The sequence below is a fragment of the Lactuca sativa genome, chromosome 3 (assembly GCF_002870075.4).
Source record: "Lactuca sativa cultivar Salinas chromosome 3, Lsat_Salinas_v11, whole genome shotgun sequence".
Lineage (NCBI taxonomy): Eukaryota > Viridiplantae > Streptophyta > Magnoliopsida > Asterales > Asteraceae > Lactuca > Lactuca sativa.
The window spans coordinates 205,737,789-205,764,269 of NC_056625.2; positions in this window are offsets into that span (position 1 = coordinate 205,737,789).

Below are 26,481 nucleotides of genomic sequence, written 5' to 3' on the forward strand. Positions count from 1 at the left end.
CCGAATTGTGAAGCCTCCACCTCTTTCTCTTTTTCATCCATTTCTAGTTGAAGTTTGTGACTCCATTAGAGGTGCAACAATTGAGGTACTAAACTCTTGAAGGTCAAGATCTACAATCAACAAAGAAAAGGTATTCTTCTAACCTTTTTTAGTTATCAATTCTGAAAATTGTATGCTAGATTTGGGTTTTGCTTTGGACAATTCAATTTGCATGTATAACTTGAGAAAAACCTAGATCCAAAGCAATTAGGGTTCCATCTACACCATACGAATGTTGTAATGCTCAAAACTCATCAGCGGTATCAGAGCTTAGGGTGTTTTCTGTTATATGATGCAATTGTAATGTTTTCAAAGCGGAAAAAAATTTCAATTTTGGTTTCTGCCAGATGAACACGACGTGTTCATAGTTGAACATGAAGTATTGAGCATCACGATGTGGCATGGCCTGTCATGACGTGGCATCAGGTCTGCTCGTAGATTTTTCGGATTTTACCATAAATTAGATAAGGATCACTACCTTAAATTGTTTTAATTGTTAAATTTCGAAGTTTATGATAAGGTAATGAATATCCTCATCTAGTTACAAGATAATGGTCAAATTTTAATATAATCTTCTAAATCAAATGATTAGTTTAGTTATTTAAAATTTGATCTAGCAGTTTTGAAAAGTTTCAATACTTTCCCTCAAGTTTAAGAATTTATATTTGATTAAAAGTTTTAATATTGAAATATTAAATTATAAAACCCTAGTATTTTAAAAGTTTAAAATACAACCCTTAAACTATTAAAATATTAAAAGCATATATATATATATATATATATATATATATATATATATATATATATATATATATATGTATAAGATGAGTGGGTCTTACCGTTAGTAGGCCTCATTCACGAAGCCGATCTATACGGGGGGTATAAGGAAACTACCTATAAAATGGCGGTTGAATGGGTGTCCACTCTCACCCACCATTTTATTGATTGGTGGAGGGTCGTTAGCCGAACGGGTAGCATATGACATTAATTCCTCATTCATAAGTATAATGAAAATTATAAGGTAACTAAATGTTTTTATAAATTCTCAATCTTAGTTACTTTAGGAAAATATGAAAATGATGCTATTTCATGAAATTACACTTTGCACATTGTCAAGTCATTAGTGGAGCGTGAGTGGTTAACCAACATACTAACTTGGACTAACAAGGGTGGAAAAGGGTAGTTCAAGAATTATCATAGATCAATTGAGCGTATGTGGCTAACCAGCACATTGATTAGGTGGTAAATGACTCGAGAGTGCCAAGCTAATTTGCATGGTTATTCACACCTTGTTTGTGATCCTCGGTATCACAGTCACAAACTTGAAGGGCATAGTCGAGATTAAACATGCTATTGAAAAGTTCAATGAATCTAAAAAGAATCTAAGAATTTAATTTCATTTAAAACCTAATTTTTCATTTCATTTTTCGTGGTGGAATAGGTAAATTGTCATTTACCTACCTTCAAATATTTTGCAATTGGATTACGACATCCTTCTTCCAAATTGTGAAATATTGTGTTGGGTCCTAGCCTTAATATTTCATTTGGGTGTTATATTAAGGACTCTTTATCTAATCAAAACTTTGTTCGTTTTTCTGTTTCAGATCTCTGGCTGAAACAACACTTCTAGCTCGAACAACAACTCCTCAAGCTCATTTTCTCTCTTGAACATTTGTGCTATGGTCGCCTTCGATGGATCCAATTTCAATGATTGGATTCGCAACATCCGAATGGCCCTGCGATATGAAGAAAAGGAATGCATTTTCGACAAGCAAATCAACAAGATTGATGAAACCAAATCTACTTCTAAAGAGATAGTTGAGTATAAGGCTCGTGAGAAGGATACGAAAAAGGTTTCGTGTATCATGGTAGCCACTATGACTCCTGAGATGCAGCGGTTTTATGAGGACTACTGGCCCTACGATATGTGCCAATATTTGATGGAAAAGTACCATCAAAGTGCATGTCAAGAAAGGTACGAGATAGTTTCCTCGTTGATAACAACCAAGATGAAGGATGGACAGTCCATCCCAAGCCACTTCCAAGAATGCAAAGATATGTGGATCGATTACTCAAGTTGAATGTCAACTTTGACGAAGAGTTAGTGATTGAAATAATCCTACACTTTTTACCTTCTTGTTATAACCGGTTCAATATGACTTATCATATGAACAAGGAGGAAGACACCTTGAGAAAACTTCAAGGTCTGTTAAGAACTGTTGAAAGTGGACTAAAAGAGAAAGGTGACGAGTAAATCCATGCTGTTGTTGCTACCCCAGTCCTAGAAATTGGACATGGGAAGGGAAAAAATGGCAAGATCCCTCTAAGAGCCATAAGGGAAAGTATCATGATGGAGCTTCTTAAAGTGGATCCAAAGCTAAAGCTGGCTTTGTCCCTCTTGTGTCTGATCCCAAAAAAGAAACGTGCCTCTACTATCATCAAAAGGGGCATTGGAAATAAAGCTGCCCTAAATACTTGCAAGACATCAATGATAGGAAGATAAAGCCCACCTTCGCAGGTATTTATAATATTCTATCTAATAACTCATCACATGCTAATGATTGGGTCCTTGATACAGGATGTGGTTTTCACATTTGTTCTGATTTGCAGGTGCTAAAAGAAGTAGGGATGTAGAGCATGGAAAGATGAACCTGATAATGGGGAATAGGAAATCGTCGCCTGTCACCAAGATCGGGATTTATTCTTTAATGCTTAGTAGTTGGTTAGGATTAGAATTAAAGGATTGTTGCTACTCATCAGAGATGAGGAGGAATATTATTTCTTTCCATGGTTTGTAGAAACAAGGTTTTAGATTTTCATTTAATAATGAAGTTGGTTGTATTAATGCTTTCTATAATGGTATTTTTTATTTTGAAGCATTGCCTTGTAATGGTGTATATAAAACTGTGATGGTTGTATACAACTTAGTAAATAATGTGGTGCATATCGATTCATCTAATGGTTTAGACAAGGCATGCTTGTGGCATTGTCGTCTTGGACATGTCAACAAGAAGCGTATAGCCCAACTCCAAAAGGATGGAGTCTTGGAGTCATTTGACCTAAAGTCCAATGACACATGCGAGTCTTATTTACTTGGAAAGATGACTAAATCACCTTTCATTGGTACTTGTTAAAGAGGTGAGGGACTATTGGATCTCATACACACAGATGTGTGTGGGCCCTTCAGATCCACCACAAGGGATGCTAACCGCTTCTATGTGACCTTCACCGATGATTATAGCAGATATGGATATATCTACTTAATCAAGCATAGGTTGGAAACCTTTAGAAAGTTTAAAGAGTTTAAGCAAGAAGTAGAGAATCAATTGGGCAGGAAGATAAAGATGCTCATATCCGATATGGGAGGTGAGTATCTTAGTATCGAGTTCCACGACTATCTTAAGGAGTGTGGAATTGTTTCACAATTGACGCAACCTAGTACACCGTAGCTCAATGGTGTGACTAAAAGGCACAATCGAACTTTTTTGGACATGGTTCGTTTCATGATGATTTGAGCTTCGTTACCTATCTCATTTTTGGGGGTATACCTTAGAGATTGCCACCCATATCCTTAATCTAGTGCCAACTAAGAAGGTTGCCAAAACACCAAAAGAGATATGGACATGGAAGGTTCCATTGTTGGCACATATCAAGTTTTGGGGTTGCGAGGCTTTCGTAAGACGAGAAACTCCTAACAAGCTTGAACCTCACAGTGAGCGGTGTATTTTCATCGGCTACCAACCAAAATCTTATAGATATCTTTTCTATAGATCTAGTGACAACATGGTCTTCGTAGCGAGGCAAAGGGTTTTCCGCGAAAGAGAACTCATATGCCAAGAGGAAAATGGGAGGCATATTGATCTTGAAGAGATTCAAGAATCAAGAGATAAAGGAACCTCTAACACCAACGCTCAACCTGAGGAAGAGATTCTTGTTAAACTAGTTGACGAGTCATTGCCTCTAAGACGTTCCAGTAGAGTTAGTGTTCCACCTGTGTGATATGGTTTCCATAAAATATCCAAAGGTGATACGTTTATCAGTGATAGTACACTGATAAATTTGGATGAACCTAATAGCTACAAGGAAGCCATGGCAGGCCCAGAGTTTGTACAATGGAAAGAAGCAATGGAAAGTGAGATTCAATCAATGTATGTCAATCGAGTTTGGAACTTTGTTGAAGATGTACCTGGTCGTAAGACGGTCGGGTGCAAATGAATCTTCAAGAAGCAGACCGACATGGATGAGAAGGTGTATACATTCAAGGCACACCTAGTTGCGAAGGGATTTAATCAAACCGTAGGGGTTGACTATGATGAGACCTTCTCACCAGTGGCCAAGATCAAGTCTATTAGGGTTATGTTGGCTATTGCTGCAATTCATGATTATGAAATTTGGCAGATGGATGTCAAAACTGCTTTCCTTAATGGGAAGTTGGTTGAAGATGTTTACATGTTTCATCCAGAAGGTTTTGTAGATGCTAAGTACCCCAATAGAGTATGCAACCTTGAGAAATCCATTTATGGATTAAAGCAGGCATCTTGCAGATGGAATCTTTGTTTGGATGAGAAAGTCAAAGAGTTTGGATTTTCGAGAAACGAGGATGAGTCTTGTGTGTATGTCAAGGATAGTGGGAGCATAGTTAGCTTTCTAGTTTTGTATATGGGTGACATACTACTCATAGGTAGGGGTGAGCATGGTGCGGTTTTAAGGCCAAACCGAACTGCAAACCGTACGGTGCGGTTTTTGCATTCTTAAAACCGTTGGGTGCGGTTTTGCAACGGTTCGGTTTTACGGTTTTTAAATGCGGTTTCGGTTTGTATCGGTGCAGTTTCGGTTTTAAACCATGTCTAAACTTTGATGCAATTTTTTATGTTTATTGGTACGGTTTTTTAAAAGCGTAAGAACATGTGACTACTCTCAGAAACTAATTAATAATCGAAGGTTCGTTAACTTTGTCTTAATTTGTTACAATCTTATTACACATATCGATTAATACGTTTGGTTAACAATAAAAAATTTGTTTTGCACCCCATATAGTCTTACACAAAAACAAAGTAAACATATAATAAATATATTATCGTTTATAAGTATTTTAAATAGCATATATATAATATATATTAACTGATTTATTAATATACATGCTTGCGGTGCGGTTCGGTTATTGTGGACCGGTTTTTTGGATAAAAACCGCACCGCACCGTTGACCTTCGGTTTTTGCAAAAATTAAATCCGCACCACTGGTTTTTACATCGGTTTCGGTTTTTCGGTTGCGGTTTATTGTGGTTTTACCGGTTTTTCTTTAGTCGGTTCGGTTTTTGCTCACCCCTACTCATAGGAAACAACGTCCCGACCTTACAGGCGGTTAAGTCCTCGCTTGAGAAGTGTTTTGCAATGAAAGATATAGGGGAACCTGCTTATATTCTAGTGATAAGGATTTTGAGAAATAGGGGTTGAAAACTGATAGGACTCAGTCAGAGTACTTACTTGGACAAGGTGGTAAAATGTTTTAGCATGGAGAATTCCAAGAAAGGAGAATTCCAAATCCAAAGCAATACCAAGTTGAGTATAACTCAGAGTCCGAGTACCGATGTCGAGATAGCAGAAATGAGTACAGTGCCATATACTTCCACCGTTGGCTCGATCATGTATGCTATGACATGTAGTCGCCCTGATGTGGCTTTTGCATTAAGCATGGTTAGCCGATATCAAGGGAACCCGAGTAGAGCTTACTGGATAGCAGTGAAGAATACTCTCAAGTACCTGCGAAGGACTAAGGACTAGGTCCTTACACTTGGTGGGAGTGATGACTTGAGAGTGACAAGGTATAGTGATGTTAGTTTTCAGACTGACAGAGATAACTTCCGCTCTTAGTCGGGCTGGGTATTTACCTTAAATAGAGGAGTAGTTACTTAGAAAAATTCCAAGCAGGAGACCATGGCCGATTCAACATGTGAATCAGTGTACATAGCAGCGAGCGAAGCGTCGAAGGAGACGATATGGTCGAAGGACTTCATTAGAAGCCTTTGAGTTGTAACAGCCATAAAGGAGCCTATCGAGATTTTCTGTGATAATGAAGGAGCGGTTGCCTTAACCAAGGACATATTGATAGAAAATACCACTTTATCAGACATCGGGTAGAAGAGGGACTCCTACTAGTCAAGAGGGTATCGTCAGAGGAGAACCCAAAAGATCCCCTCACAAAGGGTCTGAGCAGGGTTTAGCATTTGTAGCATGCTAGAGCATTGGTCTGAAGGACGATATTAGTTTACTATCTTGTGTCAAGTATTTACTATTGTGTCACTTCTACATGTTTTACTTCCTAAATAATTGGATTGTTCAAATTATCCACAGTCGATCATACTTTGGGAGTAAGTAATGAGACAAGACTATCATGAATTGGTTTGTAGATTGTCTAAGTGTTTAGACATAGCAAAGATTTTGTTGCAACGATTCATGAGTACTTCTGAAATATGATTTGAGTATTGGATTAAAGCCACTCATATGAATCACGAGTGATTGTGAGACAATAATATTGTATAATCTTTAAACTGAGATATATGAGTTGTTTTTTATGAGTTGGTTGTCTGTATCCACACGATATTTTGCAAGATGGAGGATTATATGATCCCTTATCTAAAGGACGCGTCATTTGACTAGGTCAGAGTTCGACAACGGCTTTTAAGAGCTACGATTGCTAATCGGATTTTGAAGTTGCATTGCAGTTATAGTTATTATACTTATCCAAGTGGGAGACTGTTGGATTAGGTGTCTAAACCCATAACCATAATTGGGATGTACTTGACCCGATAGTAGCATGGTTCATTTGGGTTACCTTCACCATAGCAACTTGATAGGATGGTTTATTGAGAAAGAGGTTGACAAATGATTTATTAATATATTATAAGAATAATATTTTAATTGAGAAATCGTATCATTTAATTAGTATTGATCATAAGTTAATTTAGTGATCAAAAGAGACTGATTAAAAGAACGGGGACTGATTATGTAAATCAATAATAGTTGTAGTTTGGGCTAATGAGTCCTATTGGTATAGGATGGACGAAAATATATGGGGAGCCCATAGAGTTTTCGTCCAAGGCTTACCATATAGGAGTCTATGTGTTGCTTAGGGCCTAAGCAAGGGAATTAGGGTTTCCTGTTGAAAACCCTAGTAAGCCTCAACTATAAAAGGAACCTCGAGGCTTCTAAAATCGGCCACTTGATTCCTTAGAAAAAACCCTGTTCGAATTGTGAAGCCTCCACCTCTTTCTCTTGTCCATCCATTGCTAGTTGGTCTTTGTGACTCCATTAGAGGTGAAACAATTGAGGCACTACGCTCTTGAAGGTAAAGATCTGCAATCAACAAAGAAAAGGTATTCTTCTAACCATGTTTAGTTATCAATTTCGAAAATCGTATGCTAGACTAGGGTTTTGCTTTGGATAATTTAATTTGCGTGTATAAATTGATAAAAACCTAGATCCAAAGCAATTATATTTGCATGTGCACCATAGGAATGTTTTAATGCTCAAAACCCATCACATAATTCAACGGGAAACCATACAAGCACTTCTGAATCTCTCTTGATTCCGAAGGAGGAGATCCCTACCCCGGATCAATCTGAACTTCATGTCAGTTTCTAATTGACATCATAACAATCGCACAAATATAAGTTGTTTTATTTATTTTTCTTTGGCACACTATTGCACAAAAATCTTTATGATTTTTCAAAGTCAGGTTCTAATTTATGTTGATTATTATTATCGAGAATTCTATTTATGGATGATTGGTTGATTGTTTCAAAATTTCAAGCTGAAAATGCGGTTTCTTGGAGATAAGATTTCAAATTAAGGCACGTCTTTTTTCACCGTATGACATCACACGTGCCACTTATTACGTCACCTAACATATACAGCTGTCACGTATTTCTCGGCTACTTTACATGGATATGGGAACGTCAAAGGTGGATTTTTTTCTCCACTTATCATAGACGTATAAAAGGAATTTAACGGTTTAATTCTCTCACCGCTCTCTTAAAGAATTCAAACTCTCTCAAAGCAAAACCCTTTTCTCTCTCTACTGTTCATCATTGTCTCCACTACTTCCATGGCTGGTTCATCTGAGACTACGACGTTTGTTGATCAATCTGCTTCCTTGATGATGTTGAACGTGAAGTCTCACCAAAACCTTACCCTTGATCCTGATTCCTCTCGATATCCTAAAGCTTTAAGGCCTATGATCGAATATCTCCGTTTCTCAGCACTGGATCAAACATTAACCATGGTTGAATTTGTACCCTTGGTTCATCTGTTGAAGGCATATACTACTGCAAACTACATTAAGGCTGAAGGGATTATTACATTTGATATTACTTCTCACAAGACTTCGATTTCAAAAGCTCATTTCTACAGATGTATAGGGTTTACTGCTACTGAAGGGCTGGTTGATCCTAACTCAAATTTTCTTCTGCACTGATTGAGATGTTCTACCAAATAGGATTTATTGGAGATATCTCATTTCTATCAAAGTTTAGGAAGTCTAGTCTACCTCCTATGTGGAATGGGCTTTTCAGGTTGTTGTTCAAAGAGCATATCTGAAAGGGTTACTAGGTCTGATAGTGCTTGTAAGTTATTTTACACCTTAATATATGGTCTTTACACAGGAATCAATTTGGACTATGGCGCTATTCTTTGGACTCAACTTGTTCACAACATTGTTTCTTCTACACAACATTTTGAGATCTCGTGTGCTCAGTTTTGGTCTGTCATCGTTAAGTGATCCCTGACTCACTTCCAGGTTTCAGTCGTAGAAGATTCGGTTATGGCTACAATTCCAATTCTACAAACGTCCTCTTTTGTAACATTTGATCCAACCAAGTTCAGCTTTGTGGGTTATATTCTAGAAGCCATGTGGTTAAATGTTCCGACTGACAATGTCATCGTGAATGAGTACCAAAAGCTTCCTGCATCTGGTGTTCGACCCGTGACTGAAGACCTCGATAAAGCTATTGCAGAGGGTACCAAAGCAAAAAGGGGAGGCAAGAGAACACTAAAGGGTACTCCTTCGAAAGTAGTACCAAACCGAAGAAGGTCAAGAAGCAAGCTCGTAAATCGAGATCACCTTCTCCAATTGCTCAAAAGCCTTCTGAATCAAGAACTCACTCAGATGTTCGGAGGAATGAACAAGTTCAGAAGGAAGTTGAGGATATAGCTGCAACTTCGGAACCATTAGTCTCAGAACCAACTCCAACTAAATCTATTCCGAAGTTATCATCTCCGATTTCAACTTCTGTTCCTTTAACAAATGATTTATTTCACATGCCCACTCCTCCACCTTCTCCGACTACCACTTCATCTCCAATTATAACCACTACACCAATCACCATTGCTCCATTACCAAATTTTTCTATTAGAGTTTCTCAGCCATAAATTTTTGTACCTTTATCCACTCCGTTGTATATCGACTCAATAGCAACCACAACCACCATCAGTACTCCGATGTTAACTATCAACGTATCTGATATTGGGGCATATGATTTTGGTGTTACTGTCGGTCCAAGAACTTCAACAGCTTCTCCTCTACGTGAAGATGATCCAGATGTCCTATATAGGGATGATCAAGATGATGTTTAGAATTTCGTTTTTAGCCTATTCACAGTCCATCAAGAAAGCGATGATGACGAAGCCCTAATGACAAAAGGGCAGTTTAAAACTTTGACTGAAAAGTTGGAAAAGATTTTGGAGTCTACCAAATCTTCTAGATTTATAAGTACATGTTATAGTCTTATCAAGCCACTGTGGAAATGCTAACCAAAGAGAATGCGAAGGTGCTTGCTGCCTCAACCAAGACTATTAAGGCATATGAGAAAACCATTGTTGATAAGACCTAAAAAGTCGAAAAACTACATGCTGAAGTCAAATAGTTTATGGCTGATTTTTGAAGCTCTGGTGATAAGAACACTGAAGAAGCCAACAAAGTCATTACGAGTCTTGGAACTACTTTATAAACTGAGAGAGAAGCCTTTTCTCATGTTCGAGGTGAACTACAAACTGACACCTCTGAGATGATTGTTTCTGTTATTTCGAAGATCGAGCAGCTTCAGAAGGATCTTGCTACTGAGAATGCCATCATGGATAAGTTGGCTGCGAAGACTAAAAAGGCCAACGTTCTTTCCCTCAAGCTCAACTATGTGAATAAACACTTGGATGATCTGGAGTCTGAGAAAGCTGTCATCAAAACCCGTGTTTCCGAAATTAATCAATATATGAATCATATGGTGGAAACTCGGGATTCCATTCTTACCGTTTTGGTTTGCCAACACCTAACCGAGAAGCTCAAGCCAATTTTTTCCATGTTAAACTGCAACAAAGGGCGCAACATGTTAAAGAGAAAGAACAACCTAAGTGTCAGGCTAAGAAGTCTACTGATGAACAACCTAAGCCCCTAATTAAGAAGCCTATTGGTGACCAACATGAGGAAAAACCGAAAATTGATCTGAAGGTTAATGAAGCTTCGATCTAAAGGGAAAGAAAAATCGATTGATGATGATGAAGAAGAAGAACTTCTTTTGGAGGGTGAAAAACTGGTAAGGAAGAAACGAGACAAGGTGCTTGATGATCTTCTGATTCTTCGTAAAGAACTAGAAGCAAAGGAAGCAAAAGCTAGAGTTGCGAAAGTTACTCTTGCGACACAGATGTCACTGTTTCCTCCATGGACTCTTGAACGAATTCAAAAGGAAGCGATAGACCACCCGAACGTTCATTGGTTGGAGCCATCGGTTTCTTTTAAACTGAACAATACTTCTGATTCTCAGCTTGACTTTCCTCTCACTTCGAAAGCCTTCCTATTCTGAGGCTTTTAACATATTCAAAAATGTCTACTTTCAGACTACGATGTCAATAATAAGATTTTCTCATTTTATCTCAAGCATGGTCAATCTCAATACAAAATATGGAGCTTAAAGAACATGGTCGCTGTGAAACTTTATACTCCTTTTCCAGCTGAACACTTCACAAATATCAAATTCAAAGGTTTTCGAGGAGCAGATCGTGCTGAAGAGGATTTGACACTTGCTGATATACCCTATATGAATCCGAATGACTGGATTTCGTTGTTTCTGATCTTATCAAAAGATGAAGTAAAGTACGAGCCGATCATTTCTCATCTAAGAAGAATGTTGATTTGCTACATTCATGAAGTAGCAAATGTTGAAATCGTTTTCGTATTGTAGAAGAAACAAGTTGTGAATCCGTAAGAAGATACAACTGACTTTGAGAAGAAAACTGGGTATAATTAAGAAAGCAGATTAGAGAGTGGTATATCAAAGAAGCGAGGGTGATAAAGTTTAAGAAGAGTTTGTTCTTTTACTAGACAAACAATTATACTCCACTACATCGTTGAACCATATCATTGACATAACCGTAGCATGCAAAGTAAGTAATGAAGGAGATCTGAAATGCTTCTGTGATATGATTAAGTGGTATATTATCATTTAGAACACATTTCTAATGACCAAGTTGTTCAAGGTTCAGAAGGTTCAACATTGAAGAATCTTGTTTTCTTTATTTCACACAAAGGGGAGATTGTTGGGTTTTTAATATGTTGTGTCAAATTTTTATGTACATAATTAGTATTATGTTAACGGATTGGGCCTGTCCATCCATGTTTATGGTTTGCTTGTGTTAGACTATTTAATGTGCATGCATGTATCGTTTTAGGGTTATCGTTTATATTGCCCTACCTAGCTCTCACAAAGAAGTTCACTCTGAGCTCTTCTAGAACTTTGATAATATTAAGCATTCAACATATCTTGGATCTTTGTTCTTGTTGTTTGATTCACTTTACTATTTAGAATCTATCGATCATAAGTTTATTGGTTCATCAGTTGCTCACAAGTCAGCTGTTATGACCTTCACACTTCTTCTTACCAACTTTATACTTGATACATCAAAAGAAGTATTTTCACATACATACTCATCTCTTACATAGGAAAGTCGCACACTCTCAATGCTTCTAACTTCTCATTTCTCTATGACACTTGGTCATCTCATCCTCTACTAGGATTGCACCCACAATGTGATTCTTGAAGCGGGTCATATCGATATTTGTTCTCCAACAAGTACATACAAACTTGAATGCAACGCCTTGCTATTTCATCGCATGAAATCGATCGATCTGATTCATATCAGTCTTTATTCATAGTTGCTCCCACAACAATGAGTGACCATGAAATGTCATCTCTTTTCGATATGTTTTCTTTTTCTAAAAGCAAAACCACAACAAATAAGTCAGTTTTGATATCCATCACATCAAATATCATTTGTCATGGTTTTTGTTTTATCAATATTTAGGGTTTTTTGTTTTTTGGTTCATCACATTATTTTTTTTCTTTGGTTTCGGCTTTTATATGTCTAACGATTTCATTGAGATGCCATGTGTATGTCAGTTACTTTCTAAACTACTTGATTAACTAATAATCATTGTTTATGTTATGGTTGTTACAATTTCATTTGTTTTGCATGAAGATTTATGAAAAATTATCCAGAAAATGACATGGAAATTGTAAATTTGAAAGACATTCAAATCTTCAAAAAAAATAATAAATTAAATTACATAGAGCGAAGGGTTTTTGGAATTGGGTTTTTCTTGGATCAATCACAATAGACCGGACTAAATCTAATATTCCGGTTTTACAAGGACCAAATGTGAAGATTTCTTCAAAAACAAAAAAGTATCTTCCATTTAGTCGTTGAAAACTATTTTCTATTTTTTTTTTTAAGTTTTCAGATAATAAATAGAGTTTTGGTTTTCCATTTTGAGTATTGAGTATATACTTTCTAAAAACATGGGTGTGTATGGGTGTGTACGGATGAGTATGTGTGTGGATGATGGTGAGAATAAGGTTGACGTTGAGGATGAGGACGTGTGTTTATATTTTAAAAACTTTTAAAATTAATTAAATGTGTAAAGGTTTTTCATTTTTTTTCTTGTTTATGTTTCGGTTTTGGGTTTTCTACATAGTGGTATCAAACTATCAATTAATAAATAGGCCCTAAAAACACAAATATTAATAATTAATAAAATATATGTATATGCAACGACAAAGATGCCTGCTCCATTTCTTTCAACGAAACTCGAATTCTTTATTCCTGTGAAATTTCTTTTAGCATCAGATATCAAGTATTCATGTTCAAATAAGTCCATTATGTGGAAATAATTGTGTACCTGCTTCACCTCTTGACGTTTACAACTTGTCCACCGTTGAAGTTTAAGCACACCATTTCCTAGCGGTTTCGGTTTGTTAATTTTTGTGTACGGTCATGTCTTTTGCAACTTTGGAATTGTTTTTATTTATACAATTTTTAAATCACCAATTTGTAAAAATGACATTTTTATTGAGAAATTTATATTTAAATGAGTTGATTCGAATTATACATTTTTATCTTCGGTCGGTAAAATAAAAAACTTTAACTGTAAAAGTAACAACTCAATCGCATTGAAACTTGTCCAAAGAGAATTTCTAATATATAATTTTTTTAGAATGATTTACATATATGCATACACTAATAATCTATTAAATCTACACCATTTTTCTACAATAAAAATTGAACGTTTAATCTTTGGTTGAAAGACATTTATCCGTCAACTATTGATACCATTAGGTCAAACGTCTTTTAATTAATATATTTTTTTGATTGTCTTTAATTTATAAATTATATAACAAAAGAAATGAAATATTTGTTTGCAGGTTAACCCAACCTAATCTATTTCGACTCGTATCGAAAAGCTAGTTTTTTGGAATGAATATCTTCCTCAAGTTAGCGGTGACCTCAGACTATCAGGATGGAGTCAAGAGGGATACGGAGACGAGTGTAAACAAGATGTAAATCGGTTGACTTAATTGCATATAACTTTTAAAGTCATGGCCTCATGGGCGTTGTGTATACGGTATTTGTGGGACGTGACTATGACATAATGTTCGTTTTTATTCTTATGGACTTATTTACTAGGATCATGTACCCATCAACTTTTTAAAAATCTTTTATTATGAAAACTGAAATTTTTTTTTTGTAACATCCGATCCTCAAATCTATAAACTGTTATAATAATCATATCAAAAAACTATATTCAAAGTTATAACTAGCCTACAATTTGAAACTTATACAATATTCAAACTTTGCATCTTTTGAACCACTTGTAAATTTCTTTACTTAACTTTTCATATATTCTGTTTTACAATAGTTCAAACTTATCAGCTTTCTATCAAGGTATAAGATAAGTTATTATACTTGATTCTTGTGTTTTCTTTATTGCAAGATTCAACCCATTCAAGAAAGTCGACAAAGAGGTGATTATGAAAGTCTAAAATGATAAGCAAAAGGAAACAAAAACAGTAACCACAATCTTAAAAGTTAAAAACATAAAAGTCCAAGTCGTATCCCATTTGTGTGCATTCTTATTCTACCCGGCTCACTCTACCAAATTCTAAAGTACGCATTTATGCGTTCACTTGCGTATGACTGATGTCATTAGCATGCTTTTAAATTCTTTTATGTAAAGTTACATCAATACAATGAAAATATGTTTTTAAATCAGCTGTTTTTATTATAACAAATTAGTTGTGGACTTTTATTTTTATGTATATTTGGATCAAATTCGTAAAATGTCATCGTTTACTATAATGGATTTAATATGGATTTGTGAATATTTTGCATGACAAATTAATGGAGTTGTCAAACTTTGACTATTCGTTGATGGGATTTAAAGATAAGTTGTCCCACACTTCAATTCAACGTGTAAATAGGAAATACAAATACAAATCTAATTAGTTTGTAGATATTTTGCAAAACGTATCTTAAAAACAAAAACTATAGTTTGTTATATTTTTAAACTTTTTAATATTTTTTTAAATAGTTTATATAATGTCTTATTTTTTCATAATTCTTTTAGTATAAAATTTGAAAATTATATATTTTTTAATTGATAGCACTTTTTATTGATGAGATTTATTAGTTTTGTAATCATATCATTACACATCATTATCAATTCAGAGTTTAATAAGTGATGATCATTAAACTGTAAATAATATAACAAAATGTTTTTGGCTAGAACATATATGGATATTGATTTTTAATTAAAAGTATTAAAAAAATTTCTTTATGATATATTATGCTAAAAGGATTAAAATTTTTAATTTATTAAACTGTGAATGATCAGTTACCAAGATTCATAATGTTTTTGGGAAGTAAGAGAATACACATTTACAATTTGATGAGGGGTTATGTTATAAGTACCTCCCTTGATTAATTTTACTTCTCCTAATAGCAATCTAATCCATGTTTTACATCAATCTAATGCACATTTTACATTTAATTTGACATTATTTTTTTTATTTTTTGTTTGTTTTTTCCTTTTTATTTTTTTTATTGTTTTTTCTTTTATTTTTTCTATTATTATTATTATTATTATTATTATTATTACAAATATAGATAACTAAATAAAATTCGGACAACATTTTAAAATTCGGACAATTTTATAAAGTTTTAACGACTATATAAAATTGAACAAAAGTAAAGTTTGTTTTCAATTTGCATAACGCACCACTTAAATGTAATAACAAACGAATTAATATATTCACGAGAAATAAAGACAAACTTTACTTTTATTCCGTTTTATATAGTTATTTGAATTTTATTATGTCGTCCAAATTTATAATGTCGTACGAATTTTAAAATTTCATCCGAATTTATAATGTCATCCGATTTTAAAAACTGATTTATAAAATATAAAATAAAAATGAATTAAAAACCGATTTTATATAGCAGTTCGAATTTATAATGTTATCCGATTTATAAAATGTTGTTCGAAATTTATAATAATAATAATAATAATAATAATAATATTAAAATATATAATAAAAATAATTAAAAACCGATTTTATATAATCGTTTGAATTTTATAACGTCGCCCGAATTATAAAATTTTGTTCAAAATTAATAATAATAATAATAATAATAATAATAATAATAAAATTAAAAACAACAAAAAAACAAAATAGAAAAAAAAACAAAAGACAAAAAATCAAATCAGATCGGTGGAATTGGAAAAGGGAGGGGTACTTATAGAAAATCCTTTTGATGAGTTAATAGTTTTAATTTTATACATTTTGTGTTATACAAATAGATATAAAAATCGTTATATTTTCATTGAAATACAATTTATGTTACACATCATAAGTTTTATTAAGCAATATATATATATATACACACACACACATTATAAGAATCATATTAAGAAAATATACGAAAAACAAAAAAGAAAAAAAGGCTGAGACATGTGTCTAACACATTTTCCTTAAAACAAAAATATCCGCTACCGGATATTTGTTCCCTAGGATACAACGTCTAGAAGTGGTTCTTTTAAACCACCAGAACTCTCAATAGGTCTAGATTACTTAGATACATCAAGAAATAAAAGATGAAGTCAAGAAGAAGAGAGTATCGTTGCACTCTTTGGTATGTGTCAAGTAGTTGTAGAACTGTTGTATTTATACTACAACTCATAACAAATTAATTGACATTAAACACAATTGGTAACTGACATTATATTAAATGTCATTCTTAATTACGAACTATAACGAAAAAATAAACATTAATTTTTGATTATACATCATTCAATTGCTTAACTTTGGTGATTAGTTTCAGTTCACCAATTACTTTTCCAACAATCCCCCATATGAATTGAAATCGATTAAATATTTTCAAGCTACTTAGATAAAATCCAACAATTGAATCATGCATATGATAGGTAAGTGTTACCCTTGTGAACATTCCCTTAAGAGATATATTTATTTTACTAGTTGACCAATAGATTCAATGTCCTTGAACTATTTTGTTGTTTGTGTAAATAATCAATATGATTCTCACATGATTATACCTGGCCTAGTTAGGTTCTCGTTAATGTGTTTGTATGGTCATGGACATTTGTTTGGTTCTGTATGAGCTCTTAGGAATGTATGCCCATACAATTCTATTTGAAGCGACCCCACTTCCCTATCACATAGATGATTCTATAATAATCATTAAAAGCTAATTTGTGATGCTCTTCATCTATGAATATAAAATTAACCCGCATCATTGTTTTTTTTAGGAATCGGTTGGGGTTAACCCCTACAATGATTCACAAATTTTATATGCAAGTAGGTTGTCCCGTTGAACCTAGATATTAGGATCTCCAATCAACTAGGTTGGGTTTTCCTTCAGAATAACTTATTAATGTATGGGTTTTAGTCTCATTCCTCATAATGACCTATTATTCCAAACATTTCGTTAGCGGATCCACCTTCTTATCTTGACTTTATCTAGTCAATAAAGGTAATTCATCTTGAGAGCCGTTGTTGAATGGTGTTTTGTCGTTAACTAATATGTCTAGACTCACTATTATTTACATCATCATGTACATATATAGGAGTAATCGGCTCATCATGGGACGTCTCCCAAGAACTTATAAAGCCCTTTAGTTCATTGTCCAACATTGGATAAACTCTCAAATTTGTTCTCCTATATTTTCTAACAAATGTAGACCATTATCAATATGGTTATTACTACACCATAATTACCACTACTAAATATGCATAATTATGTCAACTTAATACGATAAGCATATGCACTACATGTATTTGTGAATTCACAATAACATTGGCCATATGTAATTATGAATATACCATACATGATTTTCCTTGCAAATATCGTATTTTTCGATGCAATTACTTTCTTTAACCATCTACTTGTAAAATTATTAAGGCATCTTATCATAAGGATTATACTATGCCATAACTAGCATTTTTGGCTAGGAAATTCTATATATGTATGATCAACTCTTGATGCATCTTATAACACTAAGGTTGATGTTATACATGTTATTCATCTCAAAAACAACTATTCAAATCAAAAAGTCACTCGTGAAGCCATAAACCTAATTCAATGCACTTCACTCACTTGACTTTAGGCTAGTGACCCTAACTTCTCGGTTCAAACTCTTATTGGACCAAGATCATCTTATTAGGCCTAAAGGCCCAATAAATCCTCAACATGATTATTTTGGGTGAGGATACCTCATTTGGGCCGTAATTGGACCCACTAAGTAATAGCATTTTGGGCCATCAGACTCATCATGGGCCTTATTCGGCCAAAAACCATCTTCCTTGGTTATAATGGGCCGAAAACCCACATCCTTACCCTTTTTGGGCCATAAACTCTCATGTAGGCCCACATAAAGAAAATCCCTAATGGGCCCATGAAATTTAAGCCCAAAATCTAAATTCCTTTTTCCTCTCCTATTCTCAAAATTTTATATAAAAAATAAATAAATAAAGGGAAATGTGGCTTGGGCTATCATGGAGACACCTCACTATTACATGTTGAATATCCATGCACTATAACCACCATACAACTCGACATTCTTATACTTCTATGCAACATCTTTTCTCACTTCTCTCTTCTCTTCATATTCTCGACCACAGGAGCTTCCACCACCCTCTTCATTTCAACATACTTCAACTCCCATTTCTCTCCAGATCTACAAAGAATTCACTCATCCTTCCTCTTCAAATTTCGTGTGTGCTAGTGTGTGTGTTTTAGAACACTTCGTCAAAGTTTATTCTTGGTAAGATACTCTCTATTCAAGGTGTTTAACTTCATTTTATGACAAACCCTTCACTCACTAACACTTCATTTCATCCTTCTTGTTCTAGATCTCTCTAGGAACCGAAAATCTCATCAAAGGAGCTTGCTAGGCCGAAATCTCCTTCGATCTTATCTTCAAAACCGAATCCATCACCAATGTGAGTTCATACCCCCCTTGTTTTCGGTTTTAATATGTTTTTGGGGGAGAATACAAGTTGTTTTTGTGTTAGATCTATTTATTCATGCATGTATATGTGTGTTTTCATGTTATATGCTGTGATTATGTTATGAAAACATGCTAAATCTTCACCAAGCTCGAAATATCTACTAAACTTGGTGATGGTTGTAAACTAAACCATCTTATGTGACTTACTATGAATTTGAAAGGATTAAATATGCTAAGGATGTTTGAAAACTAAATAAAAACAGTATAAGGGGCTATTTTTGATAAATAAACAAAAAGTGAGGTCCTTATGTTAACTTACGGTTTTGGGGAGGACCAAAAGAGTCATTTTTTTGATAAAAATGGATCTTTATGATATTGATGGTTTTAAAAGGGCCAAAAGTGTTAATTTTCACAAAATAGGCTTCTATTTCGACCTCGGTTTTTAATGGGCTAAATTTATCAAGTTTCACAAAAATGGGTCTTATTTAGAAACTCACGGTTTAATGATCCTAAAAAGGTAATTATTGACTTTTTATGGATGAAATTGTAATTTTAAACAAACATGGCCCAAAAATGTAAATTTTCGGTTAAATGGGCTGAAATGTCATTTCTAGTAAATTTGGGCCAAAAATGTTATTTCTATTGAAAGTGGGTTGAAAATGTCATTTTATACAAAATAAGCCCTTAAAAGTAAACTTGTGGTCTTAATGGATCTAAAGTGTCATATTTACCAAAAATGTGCCTTAATTGTAAATTTTCAGCTTAATGGGCTAAGAATGTCATTTTTATAAAAAAGTGTGCCCTTTTATGTCATTTTGGTAAGGAATTGAGCTAAAACAAGCAATATAATAAGAAACGGGCTAATTACATCATTCTCACTTTTATTGGGCCTTGTTTAACCATTTTCATGTTATTGGGCCTTCGTGATCCCTTTACATGCTTATTGGGCCTGATACATTCGTCATATGTTTATTGGGCCTTAATGACCCATTTACATGCTTGATAGGTCCTGTATACTCCTTACATGTTTATTAGGCCTTGTTAACCCATTTACATGCTCGACGGACCTTGGATACACATTTCATGCTTATTGGGCCTCATTCATTTGTATACATACCCATTAAGACTTGTAACCTAAATACATACATGTAAACATTATTAAAAACATTAAATGGTGTGTTACAATATTCGCATAAACATAATTAAGGTTCTTGTGAGACGTTCTTTCATTCATACCTACCTAGTGTACAACCTTTAGTCCTGTAGTTATAACCAAAGTCTCCTGGAGGGAGAACGAGAGTTTGTGTATAGATCTATACGGGGTTGATAGCCCCGCACCTGAGTTGTTCGCTACAGTCAGACTAGGCTAGTATAGGGTGATAAACGTCTTACCTTAAACAAGTCGATGCCTAAAAAACATCATGCCAGACAGATCAGTCATATCAAGCATAGTTATAACGACTCACATAGAAATTAACTCCACTGTAAATATTGGATTTTTTGGGAATCATACTTTATACACTACCTTCTACTTAGAACATAAAATATATGATTTTTTTGGAATATTGTCTTTATACATTTTCAAAACAGAAACACACATGCTCTAATACAAGACTTGACACAAAACTTTCAAACCATTTTACAGAAAATATCTGATTTTTTTGGTGCTTACAAAGTGAGACAAAACTTTTCATACAAACATGCTTATGAATTCACCAACATTATATATGTTGACCATTTTCAAAATAACTTGTATTCTCAGGAAATCGTTAAGCAGGTTGGTCACCAAGAACAAAATGGATTTTGGTGTATTTTTGTTATCATCATACACTTATATTTTGGAATGTAATCTATAATCCAATACACTTATGTAAACAATGATGGTTGTATTATTGTGTGTGTGATGATGATGTTGTCTTGATTCAATTATTTACACTATGATGATATTACAAGATGAAGTCACCCAACCCCGGAGGTTTCCTCCGTTCTGGTTCGGGGGTGTGACATACTATGTTATAAAATAGAATAACACTTTAAAGTGTCATTTATATGGATCTATTTCATTACACCTATTGATGTTGAGAGACATATTCTAACTTTTGTTACTCGCTATTCCAAAGCTTCCTTTAAGTCAGAAAATGACTTTATTACTTACACATTTTGCTGCTTTCCCTCGGGTAAGGTAACTGTTTGGCAGCTCCATGTAGATTTTTACTTCTAAATCTATGTTTAGAAGTTGTAGTTTCATATCATAATGACATGCTTCCAAATTTCGAGAAGCTATAGCCACATATAGTTATAAGAAAAGAGTATATAAATGAAATTAATCAAGGCATTCTTATGTTTGTAATCCAAACATATATTTCAAATATGCCATAAAATCTTGTTTCTCATTTGGAAATCCACTAAATCGTGATGATTTCATTCTTTCTCCAACTCAATAGTTTAAAAGATAGAACCATTGTTAGTTTTTACAACTTAATCCAAGATGATCTTCTAAGAAATGATCATATGATTCCAATTTTAGAATACTCATATTTCCTTTTATATTCCTTTCAACTTCATGTTGAATGTCTAAATATTCATCAAAACCTTTATCTTATTTTGATGAATTCCAACCAATGTTATTGGATTTAATGGAAATGGCTCTTAGAGTATAGAAGTATCATTTGATTCTAAATTTCTAAACATGAAATCAGTACATATTTTTGTTGAATCCACATGTAATTGTGTTAAAACCTATTCTAATGTTTTACATATCTACCTGCTTTCATTTTCCTATTGAAAATCCATTTATAGCCTAGTGGTTTACATACCAAAGGTATATCCATTAACTCTCGTGTGTAAATTTGCAAGTGGAATCCATTTCACTTTTAATTGCCTTTTTCATTAAGGTCTCTCAGAGGAAGTGAATTCCTTTTTTAAAGTTTTAGTATCTCTTTCAACCATATACGTGTATAGATCATCTCCATATAATTTCTCATATTATATCCATTGACACCATCATGATCTATTTCTTCTTCATGTGAAAATTATTTGCACCTAGTTTTTTTAGGGCACATGTTTTTGCTTTATCAAGACATGGAAACACATTTTCAAAGTATGATGCATTTTTGATTCCATTATCGTGCCTTTACGAATATTCGATTAGAGTCGTGTATAGGAAAATCATATGCACAATTGTTTTATGTATAACCAATAAAGATGCAACCAACAATCTAGTGTCCAATCCTTACAACCTTGGGGTTAGGTATAATAACCTTTGCGAGATACCACCACACTCGAATGTATATGTAAGATGGTTTTATACCCAACCATAACTTGTATGGTGTTTCATTTAATTTCTTTTGTGGTACTCTCCCCTACCCCCCACATTGAGGGTAGCAACCCAAAACTTAACAACACAACATTCATACAAACATGCTTATGAACTCACCAACATTATATATATTGACCGTTTTCAAAGTAACTTGGATTCTCAGGAAATCGTTAAGCGGGTTGGTGACCAAGAACACATGGATTTTGTTGTATTTTTGTTGTCATCATACACTTGTATTTTGGAATGCAATTTGTAATCTAATACTGTTATGTAAACAATGATGGTTGTATTATTGTTTGTGTGATGATGATGTTGTATTGATTCAATTATTTACACTGTGTTGATATTTCAAGATGAAGTCATCCAACCCCCATACTTTTCTACCGTTCTAGTTTGGGGGTGTGACAGATTGCTATCAAAACAATGTTTATAGTGAACTGGGATATCTAATCATACAAGATATGCAACTATAAATTCATTGGGACTAAAATACTATGAACAAAAATAAAATACATACCTATGTGTGCATTATTACAATAACAATAAAAGTCTTTGGAGGAATTGAACATCGCGGTTAAACTCGGGCAGTTATTTAGTTGTATTGGGAGTAAATATAGCATGATAAACTATATTTATTCAAAATACGATCAACATATGTTCAGGAGTGATCGTCATGGGCAGTGAATCTAGAAACTTACCAACCTTGTATCCTAAAGGTTTTAAGGAACTCAAACATAAACTATTAAAATACTATAGGAGTACTCTTACATGCTATCCATTTTTTTCCCACATTCATATAGTTCTGTGCCTACTCTACGGCTGGATTTCATCACCACGGAGATCCTCACTTCCCCAACCAGGGGAATGGAGGATGGCTAGAGCCGAACCAGAAGAGGAACCAGAAGAAGAACCCGATGAAGGACCAGCATAACCGGTGGTTGACTCTGAGGAGGAGGAGTCTGACGGGGATGATGCAGATGACTTGGACGTGGAGTCCAAAGTCATCAATCCACCATACGTAGCTAGGGTGCCCCCGCATAGGATGGGTCCCAACAGCCCTACGCCCCCATGGGCACATGAGATCTGGAGGTGGAGTCGACAGTAGGGGGTGCATGCCCCATTTGGAATGAACCGGAACTATTACGACCTGAGTCACTGTGGACCTGCGGATCGAGCCCTGCCAGTGATGGTTAGGAGGATGCATGATATTGGTGAATAGGCACAGGCAACCGCCGGTCAGATGGTTGCAATGAGAGCTTCGGTTGAGCGTACAGAGAGAATGACTCATGAGGTGGTTAGAGCCTATCAGGCAAGACAGGTTGCGTTAGAGGCCCGGTTACATGCCGCCGAGCATCATCTGGCCAGACTTCAGGGTGCATCCACCTCATCATCAGCACCACCAGACACTTCCTGTCCCGACTAGTTTCAGCTCCACCCACTACCACTATTTTTATGGTTCTCTTTTATGTACTATTGTACGTAGGACCGACTTTATGATTAATTGACTACACTACTCATAGAGTTGTTATGCTGACAAATTTTCATTATCTCTATGTATTGTACGCCTTACGAAGGCAAATTTTCATGCATTGTACTACAAAGTTATCGTTAATGAAATCGTTCTATGTTTTATTCGTGACGTTATCTGCTATGTGTTCTATTTTCCTTGTTTAATGATATTCTATTAATTCACTTATATGCACAACCGAACCACTGAAACCATTATATGCCATTGAAACTTGAAACCACGGACTACCATGTACTCACCATCTTTCTGTTCCACGATAGAAGATGCCTCAAAGACCGATACACGAAAACAACATGGCACCACCACCACCGCCGCCTCCGCCGGAGGTAGACTCTATTGCATTCCAGGCAACAATATTAGTTGCGGTCACCGTAACATTGGCACATATTCATAATGGAAACAACGGTGGCGGTAATGGTCAAGGAACTAGGAGCTCAAACCAAGGAATAAACCAAGGGCCTACAAAATTCTACACCTACAAAGATTTCTCAAATGCCAAGCCTTGAACATTCAACAGAACTGGTGGCATGATAGACTTGAAGCGTTGGATTGAAAAGACCGAATATGTCTTTGAAATTTGCGAATGTTTAGAGGAATGCAACGTGAAGTTTGCAGCCTGCAGATTTGTTGACCAAGCCCTATCCTTGTGTAATGGTCATGTGAAGGCATGACTTTGCCAGTCGCAAATGCTATGCCTTGGGGAGAGCTTAAAGAGATGTTGATAAAGAATACTGTCCCCATGGGGAAGTACATAAACTAGAGCAAGAGTTATTGAACCTTACTGTGACAACTCGAAATTTCTATCTTATAACAAACCCTGCATTCAATCAAAGTCAAACTTACATCTGCTAACGGTTAGCACTTTTGGAGTCAATTTGGGTGTTTTAATATTGAATACATCAGAAGTAATTATAGATAGTATACTCTAGAGTTAAATGTGCAACACTTAAGTCTCAAAACTCCATGAGTTTGGAGTTTACAGCCATAAAATGGAGTTAACAACCGTAAAATCTAAGGTATAAATATGACACTTAGTCATTTTATGTCATTTTTACCATTTTCAAGCCTAGAACTCATTCTCTCTATAGTATCATCCGAGTTCTTCACTAGATTTTCAACTTGGTAAGTGTTTCCCTTCTTGATTAGTTGATATAGTTCAATATCTAGTGTTTGTACATGATTTCATCCATGAAATCTCTTCATTTAATAGATCTTCAAGTGTTCTTCATTTCACCAACAACACCAAGAACACACTCGAGTGTTCTTGAGCCTTAAACACCCTTACAAGCTTCATTTGATAGATCTTCAAGTCTTCTTCATTTTACCAAGAACACCAAGAACACCAAGAACACATACTAGTGTTCTTGAGCCTTAAACACACTTACAAGCTTCTATATTTTAAGTACTCTTGTCTTAGCTTGTTTTATACTTGAATCAACTAGTTTACACCTAGAAAACATGAAGAAAACAAGATCAAAAGGGTGTTTACGACTAAGGAACCTCCTTGAACCGTAAACCCTAATTAAGGGTGCAAATGAACCCTAATCCCTTCCAAAGACTTGGGACCAAGTCTAGAACACTTCCAACATAAGCTAAGGACCTTAAAGTTTGAAATGGTACAAAATACCATGAGTTTACGGCCGTAAACTCATGGAGAAATGGTCCTTGGATCGTAAACGCTAGTTAGTGGTGCAATGGTCCAACCATTCCTTCCTAAGGCTTAGAATTGATCATAGAACAATTCATGATGACTTATAAGACCTTATAACACAACTTGGTACTTAATTCCAAGAGTTTATGGCCATAAACACATGGGGAAATTACCCCTTGGCCGTAAATTCATGTGGTAATTACCATGGGCCAGAAACTTCAATGTAAAGCCCTACAACCCTTAGATGCAACCCTTTTGTATTTATAAAACTTGAATCAAAGTGTTTTCCATGTTTTAGGGTGTCTATACTTGCTTAATTAGTGGTATATTCACTAATTAGATACATATATGTGTCATTATATGCTAAATAGGATCCGTGTGTTCTCAAGTCTTCATTTGACTCTTAGCATCCTATCCCGATCTTACACTTGCATCACTCAATTTAGGTGAGTTCATACCCCTTAACTTATCTTTTAAATGGTTTTAAATGATTTTATGGGGGGGGGGGTACAAGTATAAAACATGTTAGTTATATAATCAATCACATGTGATTTATAACTATGTTTCAAACAAAGGATTTCATACACTTCAGCTGTGTTTCAAATAAATGATTTCTTATACTTTAAAACTGACATCAAGTCATTATTATTTATTGTTATACTCTTTAAAATGTATTACAAAACATCTTTTAAAAGTTTTAGTTTCATCATTCACTTAACCCTTTGTACAAGTTGAGCAATGGGTTTACATTCATACTCAGTAACAATTCAAGACGTACATATAAATTATTATAGGTATAATTTATGATTCATAGAACATTTTTACACAACTCAAGTATACTAAAGTACATAGTTATTCAATAACAAGTTAAGAATACTAGTAAAGAACATACTATCAATCATTCATTCCTGAATGATTGGGTTTTCATAACTAAAATACATGTAACGTTTATATACTTGTTATGAAACTATTGATACAAGTTGTTTACTTCATTTTAAACAATATAGTTAAGTCCTGATATTATAAACAGAATCTCCAGCAGGGGATTGAAACAATATGTATGTAGATCTATATTGGGATTGACAATCCCACACTCA